The sequence below is a fragment of the Cydia pomonella genome, chromosome 10 (assembly GCF_033807575.1).
Source record: "Cydia pomonella isolate Wapato2018A chromosome 10, ilCydPomo1, whole genome shotgun sequence".
NCBI lineage: Eukaryota > Metazoa > Arthropoda > Insecta > Lepidoptera > Tortricidae > Cydia > Cydia pomonella.
The window spans coordinates 12,734,278-12,750,098 of NC_084712.1; the positions used below are offsets into that span (position 1 = coordinate 12,734,278).

General features: G+C 38.1%; 2 long non-coding RNA genes across 2 annotated transcripts in view; one reads left to right on the plus strand and one right to left on the minus strand.

Moving 5' to 3' along the window:
* The window catches only part of LOC133522141 (uncharacterized), a 596,248-nt gene that overhangs the window by 451,311 nt on the left and 129,116 nt on the right, over window positions 1–15,821 (minus strand). The window lies entirely within an intron of this gene.
* On the plus strand, window positions 9,149–13,803 carry LOC133522117 (uncharacterized). Its single transcript, XR_009800006.1, has 2 exons — window positions 9,149–9,208; window positions 13,142–13,803. It is a non-coding gene; the product is annotated as an uncharacterized LOC133522117 (long non-coding RNA).

The following is a 15,821-nucleotide window of genomic DNA, read 5'->3' on the forward strand; positions in this document are numbered from 1 at the left end:
CGAAGGCTGAAAAAAATAGTCAGAGTCGGGTCCTTACGATGCCACTTGCAGAATATCATCAATGAATCAAGCTTATTCCAGGCAGATAAGTCATTTGCGGGCGCTTGAAACAGATTTGCCAGAAAAAAATAATATTTGAAAACTTTAATAACCCAACATATGCTCCTAGGTCGAAGGCTGAAAAAAATAGTCAGAGTCGGGTCCTTACGATGCCACTCATAGAATGTCGTAACTAGATCATGCTTATTCAAGGTAGATAAGTCATTTGCGGGCGCTCAAAACAGATTTGCCAGAAAAAAATAATATTTGAAAACATTAATAACCCAACATATGCTCCTAGGTCGAAGGCTGCAAAAAATAGACAGAGTCGGGTCCTTACGAAACTACTTGCAGACTATCGTCACTGGATTATACTTATTCAAGGCACATAAGTCATTTGCGGGCGCTCAAAACAGATTTGCCAGAAAAAAATAATATTTGAAAACTTTAATAACCCAACATATGCTCCTAGGTCGAAGGCTGAAAAAAATAGTCAGAGTCGGGTCCTTACGATGCCACTCACAGAATGTCGTAAACAGATCATGCTTATTCATGGTAAATAAGTCATTTGCGGGCGCTCAAAACAGATTTGCCAGAAAAAAATAATATTTGAAAACTTTAATAACCCAACATATGCTCCTAGGTGGAAGGCTGAAAAAAATAGTCAGAGTCGGGTCCTTACGATGCCACTCACAGAATGTCGTAACTAGATCAAGCTCATACAAGGCAGATAAGTCATTTGCGGGCGCTCGAAACAGATTTGCCAGAAAAAAATAATATTTGAAAACTTTAATAACCCAACATATGCTCCTAGGTCGAAGGCTGAAAAAAATAGACAGAGTCGGGTCCTTACGAAGCTACTTGCAGACTTTCGTCACTGGATTATACATATTCAAGGCACATAAGTCATTTGCGGGCGCTCAAAACAGATTTGCCAGAAAAAAATAATATTTGAAAACTTTAATAACCTAACATATGCTCCTAGGTCGAAGGCTGAAAAAAATAGTCAGAGTCGGGTCCTTACGATGCCACTTGCAGAATATCATCAATGAATCAAGCTCATTCAAGGCAGATAAGTCATTTGCGGGCGTTCGAAACAGATTTGCCAGAAAAAAATAATATTTGAAAACTTTAATAACCCAACATATGCTCCTAGGTCGAAGGCTGAAAAAAATAGTCAGAGTCGGGTCCTTACGATGCCACTTGCAGAATATCATCATTGAATCAAGCTTATTCAAGGCACATAAGTCATTTGCGGGCGCTCGAAACAGATTTGCCAGAAAAAAAATTATTTTAAAACTTTAATAACCTAACATATGCTCCTAGGTCGAAGGCTGAATAAAATAGTCAGAGTCGGGTCCTTACGATGCCACTTGCAGAATATCATCAATGAATCAAGCTTATTCCAGGCAGATAAGTCATTTGCGGGCGCTTGAAACAGATTTGCCAGAAAAAAATAATATTTGAAAACTTTAATAACCCAACATATGCTCCTAGGTCGAAGGCTGAAAAAAATTGTCAGAGTCGGGTCCTTACGATGCCACTTGCAGAATATCATCAATGAATCAAGCTCATTCAAGGCAAATAAGTCATTTGCGGGCGCTCGAAACAGATTTGCCAGAAAAAAATAATATTTGAAAACTTTAATAACCCAACATATGCTCCTAGGTCGAAGGCTGAAAAAAATAGTCAGAGTCGGGTCCTTACGATGCCACTTGCAGAATATCATCAATGAATCAAGCTTATTCCAGGCAGATAAGTCATTTGTGGGCGCTTGAAACAGATTTGCCAGAAAAAAATAATATTTGAAAACTTTAATAACCCAACATATGCTCCTTGGTCGAAGGCTGAAAAAAATAGTCAGAGTCGGGTCCTTACGATGCCACTCACAGAATGTCGTAACTAGATCATGCTTATTCAAGGTAGATAAGTAATTTGCGGGCGCTCAAAACAGATTTGCCAGAAAAAAATAATATTTGAAAACTTTAATAACCCAACATATGCTCCTAGGTCGAAGGCTGAAAAAAATAGTCAGAGTCGGGTTCTTACGATGCCACTTGCAGAATATTGTCACTGGATTATGCTTATTCAAGGCAGATAAGTCATTTGCGGGCGCTCAAAACAGATTTGCCAGAAAAAAATAATATTTGAAAACATTAATAACCCAACATATGCTCCTAGGTCGAAGGCTGAAAAAAATAGTCAGTCGGGTCCATACGATGCCACTTGCAAAACATCATCACTAAATCAAGCTTATTCAAGGCAGATAAGTCATTTGCGGGCGCTCGAAACAGATTTGCCAGAAAAAAATAATATATGAATACTTTAATAACCCAACATATGCTCCTAGGTCGAAGGCTGAAAAAAATAGTCAGAGTCGGGTCCTTACGAAGCTACTTGCAGACTATCGTCACTGAATTATGCTTATTCAAGGCACATAAGTCATTAGCGGGCGCTCAAAACAGATTTGCCAGAAAAAAATAATATTTGAAAACTTTAATAACCCAACATATGCTCCTAGGTCGAAGGCTGAAAAAAATAGTCAGAGTCGGGTCCTTACGATGCCACTTGCAGAATATCATCATTAAATCAAGCTTATTCAAGGCAGATAAGTCATTTGCGGGCGCTCAAAACAGATTTGCCAGAAAAAAATAATATTTGAAAACTTTAATAACCCAACATATGCTCCTAGGTCGAAGGCTGAAAAAAATAGTCAGAGTCGGGTCCTTACGATGCCACTCACAGAATATCGTAACTAGATCATGCTTATTCAAGGTAGATAAGTAATTTGCGGGCGCTCAAAACAGATTTACCAGAAAAAAATAATATTTGAAAACTTTAATAACCCAACATATGCTCCTAGGTCGAAGACTGAAAAAAATAGTCAGAGTCAGGTCCTTACGATGCCACTTGCAGAATATCGTCACTAGACTATGGTTATTCAAGGCAAATAAGTCATTTGCGGGCGCTCGAAACAGATTTGCCAGAAAAAAATAATATTTGAAAACTTTAATAACCCAACATATGCTCCTAGGTCGAAGGCTGAAAAAAATAGTCAGAGTCGGGTCCTTACGATGCCACTTGCAGAATATCATCAATGAATCAAGCTTATTCAAGGCAGATAAGTCATTTGCGGGCGCTCGAAACAGATTTGCCAGAAAAAAATAATATTTGAAAACTTTAATAACCCAACATATGCTCCTAGGTCGAAGGCTGAAAAAAATAGTCAGAGTCGGGTCCTTACGATGCCACTTGCAGAATATCATCATTGAATCAAGCTTATTCAAGGCACATAAGTCATTAGCGGGCGCTCAAAACAGATTTGCCAGAAAAAAATAATATTTGAAAACTTTAATAACCTAACATATGCTCCTAGGTCGAAGGCTGAAAAAAATAGTCAGAGTCGGGTCCTTACGATGCCACTTGCAGAATATCATCAATGAATCAAGCTTATTCCAGGCAGATAAGTCATTTGCGGGCGCTTGAAACAGATTTGCCAGAAAAAAATAATATTTGAAAACTTTAATAACCCAACATATGCTCCTAGGTCGAAGGCTGAAAAAAATTGTCAGAGTCGGGTCCTTACGATGCCACTTGCAGAATATCATCAATGAATCAAGCTCATTCAAGGCAGATAAGTCATTTGCGGGCGCTCGAAACAGATTTGCCAGAAAAAAATAATATTTGAAAACTTTAATAACCCAACATATGCTCCTAGGTCGAAGGCTGAAAAAAATAGTCAGAGTCGGGTCCTTACGATGCCACTTGCAGAATATCATCAATGAATCAAGCTTATTCCAGGCAGATAAGTCATTTGCGGGCGCTTGAAACAGATTTGCCAGAAAAAAATAATATTTGAAAACTTTAATAACCCAACATATGCTCCTTGGTCGAAGGCTGAAAAAAATAGTCAGAGTCGGGTCCTTACGATGCCACTCACAGAATGTCATAACTAGATCATGCTTATTCAAGGTAGATAAGTAATTTGCGGGCGCTCAAAACAGATTTGCCAGAAAAAAATAATATTTGAAAACTTTAATAACCCAACATATGCTCCTAGGTCGAAGGCTGAAAAAAATAGTCAGAGTCGGGTTCTTACGATGCCACTTGCAGAATATTGTCACTGGATTATGCTTATTCAAGGCAGATAAGTCATTTGCGGGCGCTCAAAACAGATTTGCCAGAAAAAAATAATATTTGAAAACATTAATAACCCAACATATGCTCCTAGGTCGAAGGCTGAAAAAAATAGTCAGTCGGGTCCATACGATGCCACTTGCAAAACATCATCACTAAATCAAGCTTATTCAAGGCAGATAAGTCATTTGCGGGCGCTCGAAACAGATTTGCCAGAAAAAAATAATATATGAATACTTTAATAACCCAACATATGCTCCTAGGTCGAAGGCTGAAAAAAATAGTCAGAGTCGGGTCCTTACGAAGCTACTTGCAGACTATCGTCACTGGATTATGCTTATTCAAGGCACATAAGTCATTAGCGGGCGCTCAAAACAGATTTGCCAGAAAAAAATAATATTTGAAAACTTTAATAACCCAACATATGCTCCTAGGTCGAAGGCTGAAAAAAATAGTCAGAGTCGGGTCCTTACGATGCCACTTGCAGAATATCATCATTAAATCAAGCTTATTCAAGGCAGATAAGTCATTTGCGGGCGCTCAAAACAGATTTGCCAGAAAAAAATAATATTTGAAAACTTTAATAACCCAACATATGCTCCTAGGTCGAAGGCTGAAAAAAATAGTCAGAGTCGGGTCCTTACGATGCCACTCACAGAATATCGTAACTAGATCATGCTTATTCAAGGTAGATAAGTAATTTGCGGGCGCTCAAAACAGATTTACCAGAAAAAAATAATATTTGAAAACTTTAATAACCCAACATATGCTCCTAGGTCGAAGGCTGAAAAAAAAAGTCAGAGTCAGGTCCTTACGATGCCACTTGCAGAATATCGTCACTAGACTATGGTTATTCAAGGCAAATAAGTCATTTGCGGGCGCTCGAAACAGATTTGCCAGAAAAAAATAATATTTGAAAACTTTAATAACCCAACATATGCTCCTAGGTCGAAGGCTGAAAAAAATAGTCAGAGTCGGGTCCTTACGATGCCACTTGCAGAATATCATCACTGAATCAAGCTTATTCAAGGCAGATAAGTCATTTGCGGGCGCTAAAAACACATTTGCCAGAAAAAAATAATATTTGAAAACTTTAATAACCCAACATATGCTCCTAGGTCGAAGGCTGAAAAAAATAGTCAGAGTCGGGTCCTTACGATGCCACTCACAGAATGTCGTAACTAAATCATGCTTATTCAAGGTAGATAAGTCATTTGCGGGCGCTCAAAACAGATTTGCCAGAAAAAAATAATATTTGAAAACTTTAATAACCCAACATATGCTCCTAGGTCGAAGGCTGAAAAAAATAGTCAGAGTCGGGTCCTTACGATGCCACTCACAGAATGTCGTAACTAGATCATGCTTATTCAAGGAAGATAAGTAATTTGCGGGCGCTCAAAACAGATTTGCCAGAAAAAAATAATATTTGAAAACTTTAATAACCCAACATATGCTCCTAGGTCGAAGGCTGAAAAAAATAGTCAGAGTCGGGTCCTTACGATGCCACTCACAGAATGTCGTAACTAGATCATGCTTATTCAAGGTCGATAAGTAATTTGCGGGCGCTCAAAACAGATTTGCCAGAAAAAAATAATATTTGAAAACTTTAATAACCCAACATATGCTCCTAGGTCGAAGGCTGAAAAAAATAGTCAGAGTCGGGTCCTTACGATGCCACTTGCAGAATATCATCACTGAATCAAGTATATTCAAGGCAGATAAGTCATTTGCGGGCGCTCAAAACAGATTTGCCAGAAAAAAATAATATTTGAAAACTTTAATAACCCAACATATGCTCCTAGGTCGAAGGCTGAAAAAAATAGTCAGAGTCGGGTCCTTACGATGCCACTTGCAGAATATTGTCACTGGATTATGCATATTCAAGGCACATAAGTCATTTGCGGGCGCTCAAAACAGATTTGCCAGAAAAAAATAATATTTGAAAACTTTAATAACCCAACATATGCTCCTAGGTCGAAGGCTGAAAAAAATAGTCAGAGTCGGGTCCTTACGATGCCACTTGCAGAATATCATCATTGAATCAAGCTTATTCAAGGCACATAAGTCATTAGCGGGCGCTCAAAACAGATTTGCCAGAAAAAAATAATATTTGAAAACTTTAATAACCCAACATATGCTCCTAGGTCGAAGGCTGAAAAAAATAGTCAGAGTCGGGTCCTTACGATGCCACTTGCAGAATATCATCATTAAATCAAGCTTATTCAAGGCAGATAAGTCATTTGCGGGCGCTCAAAACAGATTTGCCAGAAAAAAATAATATTTGAAAACTTTAATAACCCAACATATGCTCCTAGGTCGAAGGCTGAAAAAAATAGTCAGAGTCGGGTCCTTACGATGCCACTCACAGAATATCGTAACTAGATCATGCTTATTCAAGGTAGATAAGTAATTTGCGGGCGCTCAAAACAGATTTACCAGAAAAAAATAATATTTGAAAACTTTAATAACCCAACATATGCTCCTAGGTCGAAGGCTGAAAAAAAAAGTCAGAGTCAGGTCCTTACGATGCCACTTGCAGAATATCGTCACTAGACTATGGTTATTCAAGGCAAATAAGTCATTTGCGGGCGCTCGAAACAGATTTGCCAGAAAAAAATAATATTTGAAAACTTTAATAACCCAACATATGCTCCTAGGTCGAAGGCTGAAAAAAATAGTCAGAGTCGGGTCCTTACGATGCCACTTGCAGAATATCATCACTGAATTAAGCTTATTCAAGGCAGATAAGTCATTTGCGGGCGCTAAAAACACATTTGCCAGAAAAAAATAATATTTGAAAACTTTAATAACCCAACATATGCTCCTAGGTCGAAGGCTGAAAAAAATAGTCAGAGTCGGGTCCTTACGATGCCACTCACAGAATGTCGTAACTAAATCATGCTTATTCAAGGTAGATAAGTCATTTGCGGGCGCTCAAAACAGATTTGCCAGAAAAAAATAATATTTGAAAACTTTAATAACCCAAAATATGCTCCTAGGTCGAAGGCTGAAAAAAATAGTCAGAGTCGGGTCCTTACGATGCCACTCACAGAATGTCGTAACTAGATCATGCTTATTCAAGAAAGATAAGTAATTTGCGGGCGCTCAAAACAGATTTGCCAGAAAAAAATAATATTTGAAAACTTTAATAACCCAACATATGCTCCTAGGTCGAAGGCTGAAAAAAATAGTCAGAGTCGGGTCCTTACGATGCCACTCACAGAATGTCGTAACTAGATCATGCTTATTCAAGGTCGATAAGTAATTTGCGGGCGCTCAAAACAGATTTGCCAGAAAAAAATAATATTTATACAGAGTCGGGTCCTTACGAAGCTACTTGCAGACTTTCGTCACTGGATTATACATATTCAAGGCACATAAGTCATTTGCGGGCGCTCAAAACAGATTTGCCAGAAAAAAATAATATTTGAAAACTTTAATAACCTAACATATGCTCCTAGGTCGAAGGCTGAAAAAAATAGTCAGAGTCGGGTCCTTACGATGCCACTTGCAGAATATCATCAAAAAATCAAGCTTATTCAAGGCAGATAAGTCATTTGCGGGCGCTCAAAACAGATTTGCCAGAAAAAAATAATATTTGAAAACTTTAATAACCCAACATATGCTCCTAGGTCGAAGGCTGAAAAAAATAGTCAGAGTCGGGTCCTTACGATGCCACTCACAGAATATCGTAACTAGATCATGCTTATTCAAGGTAGATAAGTAATTTGCGGGCGCTCAAAACAGATTTACCAGAAAAAAATAATATTTGAAAACTTTAATAACCCAACATATGCTCCTAGGTCGAAGGCTGAAAAAAAAAGTCAGAGTCAGGTCCTTACGATGCCACTTGCAGAATATCGTCACTAGACTATGGTTATTCAAGGCAAATAAGTCATTTGCGGGCGCTCGAAACAGATTTGCCAGAAAAAAATAATATTTGAAAACTTTAATAACCCAACATATGCTCCTAGGTCGAAGGCTGAAAAAAATAGTCAGAGTCGGGTCCTTACGATGCCACTTGCAGAATATCATCACTGAATTAAGCTTATTCAAGGCAGATAAGTCATTTGCGGGCGCTAAAAACACATTTGCCAGAAAAAAATAATATTTGAAAACTTTAATAACCCAACATATGCTCCTAGGTCGAAGGCTGAAAAAAATAGTCAGAGTCGGGTCCTTACGATGCCACTCACAGAATGTCGTAACTAAATCATGCTTATTCAAGGTAGATAAGTCATTTGCGGGCGCTCAAAACAGATTTGCCAGAAAAAAATAATATTTGAAAACTTTAATAACCCAACATATGCTCCTAGGTCGAAGGCTGAAAAAAATAGTCAGAGTCGGGTCCTTACGATGCCACTCACAGAATGTCGTAACTAGATCATGCTTATTCAAGAAAGATAAGTAATTTGCGGGCGCTCAAAACAGATTTGCCAGAAAAAAATAATATTTGAAAACTTTAATAACCCAACATATGCTCCTAGGTCGAAGGCTGAAAAAAATAGTCAGAGTCGGGTCCTTACGATGCCACTCACAGAATGTCGTAACTAGATCATGCTTATTCAAGGTCGATAAGTAATTTGCGGGCGCTCAAAACAGATTTGCCAGAAAAAAATAATATTTATACAGAGTCGGGTCCTTACGAAGCTACTTGCAGACTTTCGTCACTGGATTATACATATTCAAGGCACATAAGTCATTTTCGGGCGCTCAAAACAGATTTGCCAGAAAAAAATAATATTTGAAAACTTTAATAACCTAACATATGCTCCTAGGTCGAAGGCTGAAAAAAATAGTCAGAGTCGGGTCCTTACGATGCCACTTGCAGAATATCATCAATGAATCAAGCTTATTCAAGGCAGATAAGTCATTTGCGGGCGCTCAAAACAGATTTGCCAGAAAAAAATAATATTTGAAAACTTTAATAACCCAACATATGCTCCTAGGTCGAAGGCTGAAAAAAATTGTCAGAGTCGGGTCCTTACGATGCCACTTGCAGAATATCATCAATGAATCAAGCTTATTCAAGGTCGATAAGTAATTTGCGGGCGCTCAAAACAGATTTGCCAGAAAAAAATAATATTTGAAAACTTTAATAACCCAACATATGCTCCTAGGTCGAAGGCTGAAAAAAATAGTCAGAGTCGGGTCCTTACGATGCCACTTGCAGAATATCATCACTGAATCAAGCTTATTCAAGGCAGATAAGTCATTTGCGGGCGCTCAAAACAGATTTGCCAGAAAAAAATAATATTTGAAAACTTTAATAACCCAACATATGCTCCTAGGTCGAAGGCTGCAAAAAATAGACAGAGTCGGGTCCTTACGATGCTACTTGCAGAATATCGTCACTGGATCATACTTATTCAAGGCAGATAAGTCATTTGCGGGCGCTCAAAACAGATTTGCCAGAAAAAAATAATATTTGAAAACTTTAATAACCCAACATATGCTCCTAGGTCGAAGGCTGAAAAAAATAGTCAGAGTCGGGTCCTTACGATGCCACTCACAGAATGTCGTAACTAGATCATGCTTATTCAAGGTAGATAAGTAATTTGCGGGCGCTCAAAACAGATTTGCCAGAAAAAAATAATATTTGAAAACTTTAATAACCCAACATATGCTCCTAGGTCGAAGGCTGAAAAAAATAGTCAGAGTCGGGTCCTTACGATGCCACTTGCAGAATATCATCAATAAATCAAGCTTATTCAAGGCAGATAAGTCATTTGCGGGCGCTCGAAACAGATTTGCCAGAAAAAAATAATATTTGAAAACTTTAATAACCCAACATATGCTCCTAGGTCGAAGGCTGAAAAAAATAGACAGAGTCGGGTCCTTACGAAGCTACTTGCAGAATTTCGTCACTGGATTATACATATTCAAGGCACATAAGTCATTTGCGGGCGCTCAAAACAGATTTGCCAGAAAAAAATAATATTTGAAAACTTTAATAACCTAACATATGCTCCTAGGTCGAAGGCTGAAAAAAATAGTCAGAGTCGGGTCCTTACGATGCCACTTGCAGAATATCATCACTGAATTAAGCTTATTCAAGGCAGATAAGTCATTTGCGGGCGCTCAAAACAAATTTGCCAGAAAAAAATAATATTTGAAAACTTTAATAACCCAAAATATGCTCCTAGGTCGAAGGCTGAAAAAAATAGTCAGAGTCGGGTCCTTACGATGCCACTTGCAGAATATCATCACTGAATCAAGCTTATTCAAGGCACATAAGTCATTTGCGGGCGCTCAAAACAGATTTGCCAGAAAAAAATAATATTTGAAAACTTTAATAACCTAACATATGCTCCTAGGTCGAAGGCTGAAAAAAATAGTCAGAGTCGGGTCCTTACGATGCCACTTGCAGAATATCATCACTGAATCAAGCTTATTCAAGGCAGATAAGTCATTTGCGGGCGCTCGAAACAGATTTGCCAGAAAAAAATAATATTTGAAAACTTTAATAACCCAACATATGCTCCTAGGTCGAAGGATGAAAAAAATAGTAAGAGTCGGGTCCTTACGATGCCACTTGCAGAATATCATCACTGACTTAAGCTTATTCAAGGCAAATAAGTCATTTGCGGGCGCTCGAAACAGATTTGCCAGAAAAAAATAATATTTGCAAACTTTAAAAACCCAACATATGCTCCTAGGTCGAAGGCTGAAAAAAATAGTCAGAGTCGGGTCCTTACGATGCCACTTGCAGAATATCATCACTGAATCAAGCTTATTCAAGGCAGATAAGTCATTTGCGGGCGCTCGAAACAGATTTGCCAGAAAAAAATAATATTTGAAAACTTTAATAACCCAACATATGCTCCTAGGTCGAAGGCTGAAAAAAATAGTCAGAGTCGGGTCCTTACGATGCCACTTGCAGAATATCATCAATGAATCAAGCTTATTCAAGGCAAATAAGTCATTTGCGGGCGCTCGAAACAGATTTGCCAGAAAAAAATAATATTTGAAAACTTTAATAACCCAACATATGCTCCTAGGTCGAAGGCTGAAAAAAATAGTCAGAGTCGGGTCCTTACGATGCCACTTGCAGAATATCATCACTGAATCAAGCTTATTCAAGGCAGATAAGTCATTTGCGGGCGCTTGAAACAGATTTGCCAGAAAAAAATAATATTTGAAAACTTTAATAACCCAACATATGCTCCTAGGTCGAAGGCTGAAAAAAATAGTCAGAGTCGGGTCCTTACGATGCCACTTGCAGAATATCATCAATGAATCAAGCTTATTCAAGGCAAATAAGTCATTTGCGGGCGCTCGAAACAGATTTGCCAGAAAAAAATAATATTTGAAAACTTTAATAACCCAACATATGCTCCTAGGTCGAAGGCTGAAAAAAATAGTCAGAGTCGGGTCCTTACGATGCCACTTGCAGAATATCATCAAAAAATCAAGCTTATTCAAGGCAGATAAGTCATTTGCGGGCGCTCAAAACAGATTTGCCAGAAAAAAATAATATTTGAAAACTTTAATAACCCAACATATGCTCCTAGGTCGAAGGCTGAAAAAAATAGTCAGAGTCGGGTCCTTACGATGCCACTTGCAGAATATCATCACTGAATCAAGCTTATTCAAGGCAAATAAGTCATTTGCGGGCGCTCGAAACAGATTTGCCAGAAAAAAATAATATATGAATACTTTAATAACCCAACATATGCTCCTAGGTCGAAGGCTGAAAAAAATAGTCAGAGTCGGGTCCTTACGAAGCTACTTGCAGACTATCGTCACTGGATTATGCTTATTCAAGGCACATAAGTCATTAGCGGGCGCTCAAAACAGATTTGCCAGAAAAAAATAATATTTGAAAACTTTAATAACCCAACATATGCTCCTAGGTCGAAGGCTGAAAAAAATAGTCAGAGTCGGGTCCTTACGATGCCACTTGCAGAATATCATCATTAAATCAAGCTTATTCAAGGCAGATAAGTCATTTGCGGGCGCTCAAAACAGATTTGCCAGAAAAAAATAATATTTGAAAACTTTAATAACCCAACATATGCTCCTAGGTCGAAGGCTGAAAAAAATAGTCAGAGTCGGGTCCTTACGATGCCACTCACAGAATATCGTAACTAGATCATGCTTATTCAAGGTAGATAAGTAATTTGCGGGCGCTCAAAACAGATTTACCAGAAAAAAATAATATTTGAAAACTTTAATAACCCAACATATGCTCCTAGGTCGAAGGCTGAAAAAAATAGTCAGAGTCAGGTCCTTACGATGCCACTTGCAGAATATCGTAACTAGATCATGCTTATTCAAGGTAGATAAGTAATTTGCGGGCGCTCGAAACAGATTTGCCAGAAAAAAATAATATTTGAAAACTTTAATAACCCAACATATGCTCCTAGGTCGAAGGCTGAAAAAAATAGTCAGAGTCGGGTCCTTACGATGCCACTTGCAGAATATCATCACTGAATCAAGCTTATTCAAGGCAGATAAGTCATTTGCGGGCGCTCAAATCAGATTTGCCAGAAAAAAATAATATTTGAAAACTTTAATAACCCAACATATGCTCCTAGGTCGAAGGCTGCAAAAAATAGACAGAGTCGGGTCCTTACGAAACCACTTGCAGAATATCGTAACTGGATTATACTTATTCAAGGTAGATAAGTCATTTGCGGGCGCTCAAAACAGATTTGCCAGAAAAAAATAATATTTGAAAACTTTAATAACCCAACATATGCTCCTAGGTCGAAGGCTGAAAAAAATAGTCAGAGTCGGGTCCTTACGATGCCACTCACAGAATGTCGTAACTAGATCATGCTTATTCAAGGTAGATAAGTAATTTGCGGGCGCTCAAAACAGATTTGCCAGAAAAAAATAATATTTGAAAACTTTAATAACCCAACATATGCTCCTAGGTCGAAGGCTGAAAAAAATAGTCAGAGTCGGGTCCTTACGATGCCACTTGCAGAATATCATCACTAAATCAAGCTCATTCAAGGCAGATAAGTCATTTGCGGGCGCTCGAAACAGATTTGCCAGAAAAAAATAATATTTGAAAACTTTAATAACCCAACATATGCTCCTAGGTCGAAGGCTGAAAAAAATAGACAGAGTCGGGTCCTTACGAAGCTACTTGCAGACTTTCGTCACTGGATTATACATATTCAAGGCACATAAGTCATTTGCGGGCGCTCAAAACAGATTTGCCAGAAAAAAATAATATTTGAAAACTTTAATAACCTAACATATGCTCCTAGGTCGAAGGCTGAAAAAAATAGTCAGAGTCGGGTCCTTACGATGCCACTTGCAGAATATCATCAATGAATCAAGCTCATTCAAGGCAGATAAGTCATTTGCGGGCGCTCGAAACAGATTTGCCAGAAAAAAATAATATTTGAAAACTTTAATAACCCAACATATGCTCCTAGGTCGAAGGCTGAAAAAAATAGTCAGAGTCGGGTCCTTACGATGCCACTTGCAGAATATCATCACTGAATCAAGCTTATTCAAGGCAGATAAGTCATTTGCGGGCGCTCGAAACAGATTTGCCAGAAAAAAATATTATTTGAAAACTTTAATAACCCAACATATGCTCCTAGGTCGAAGGCTGAAAAAAATAGTCAGAGTCGGGTCCTTACGATGCCACTTGCAGAATATCATCACTGAATCAAGCTTATTCAAGGCAGATAAGTCATTTGCGGGCGCTCGAAACAGATTTGCCAGAAAAAAATAATATTTGAAAACTTTAATAACCCAACATATGCTCCTAGGTCGAAGGCTGAAAAAAATAGTCAGAGTCGGGTCCTTACGATGCCACTTGCAGAATATCATCAATGAATCAAGCTTATTCAAGGCAAATAAGTCATTTGCGGGTGCTCGAAACAGATTTGCCAGAAAAAAATAATATTTGAAAACTTTAATAACCCAACATATGCTCCTAGGTCGAAGGCTGAAAAAAATAGTCAGAGTCGGGTCCTTACGATGCCACTTGCAGAATATCATCAATGAATCAAGCTTATTCAAGGCAGATAAGTCATTTGCGGGCGCTTGAAACAGATTTGCCAGAAAAAAATAATATTTGAAAACTTTAATAACCCAACATATGCTCCTAGGTCGAAGGCTGAAAAAAATAGTCAGAGTCGGGTCCTTACGATGCCACTTGCAGAATATCATCAATGAATCAAGCTTATTCAAGGCAGATAAGTCATTTGCGGGCGCTCGAAACAGATTTGCCAGAAAAAAATAATATTTGAAAACTTTAATAACCCAACATATGCTCCTAGGTCGAAGGCTGAAAAAAATAGTCAGAGTCGGGTCCTTACGATGCCACTTGCAGAATATCATCAATGAATCAAGCTTATTCAAGGCAGATAAGTCATTTGCGGGCGCTCGAAACAGATTTGCCAGAAAAAAATAATATTTGAAAACTTTAATAACCCAACATATGCTCCTAGGTCGAAGGCTGAAAAAAATTGTCAGAGTCGGGTCCTTACGATGCCACTTGCAGAATATCATCACTGATTCAAGCTTATTCAAGGCAAATAAGTCATTTGCGGGCGCTCGAAACAGATTTGCCAGAAAAAAATAATATTTGAAAACTTTAATAACCCAACATATGCTCCTAGGTCGAAGGCTGAAAAAAATAGTCAGAGTCGGGTCCTTACGATGCCACTTGCAGAATATCATCAATGAATCAAGCTTATTCAAGGCAGATAAGTCATTTGCGGGCGCTGAAAACAGATTTGCCAGAAAAAAATAATATTTGAAAACTTTAATAACCCAACATATGCTCCTAGGTCGAAGGCTGAAAAAAATTGTCAGAGTCGGGTCCTTACGATGCCACTTGCAGAATATCATCAATGAATCAAGCTTATTCAAGGCAAATAAGTCATTTGCGGGCGCTCGAAACAGATTTGCCAGAAAAAAATAATATATGAATACTTTAATAACCCAACATATGCTCCTAGGTCGAAGGCTGAAAAAAATAGTCAGAGTCGGGTCCTTACGAAGCTACTTGCAGACTATCGTCACTGGATTATGCTTATTCAAGGCACATAAGTCATTAGCGGGCGCTCAAAACAGATTTGCCAGAAAAAAATAATATTTGAAAACTTTAATAACCCAACATATGCTCCTAGGTCGAAGGCTGAAAAAAATAGTCAGAGTCGGGTCCTTACGATGCCACTTGCAGAATATCATCATTAAATCAAGCTTATTCAAGGCAGATAAGTCATTTGCGGGCGCTCAAAACAGATTTGCCAGAAAAAAATAATATTTGAAAACTTTAATAACCCAACATATGCTCCTAGGTCGAAGGCTGAAAAAAATAGTCAGAGTCGGGTCCTTACGATGCCACTCACAGAATATCGTAACTAGATCATGCTTATTCAAGGTAGATAAGTAATTTGCGGGCGCTCAAAACAGATTTACCAGAAAAAAATAATATTTGAAAACTTTAATAACCCAACATATGCTCCTAGGTCGAAGGCTGAAAAAAATAGTCAGAGTCAGGTCCTTACGATGCCACTTGCAGAATATCGTCACTAGACTATGGTTATTCAAGGCAAATAAGTCATTTGCGGGCGCTCGAAACAGATTTGCCAGAAAAAAATAATATTTGAAAACTTTAATAACCCAACATATGCTCCTAGGTCGAAGGCTGAAAAAAATAGTCAGAG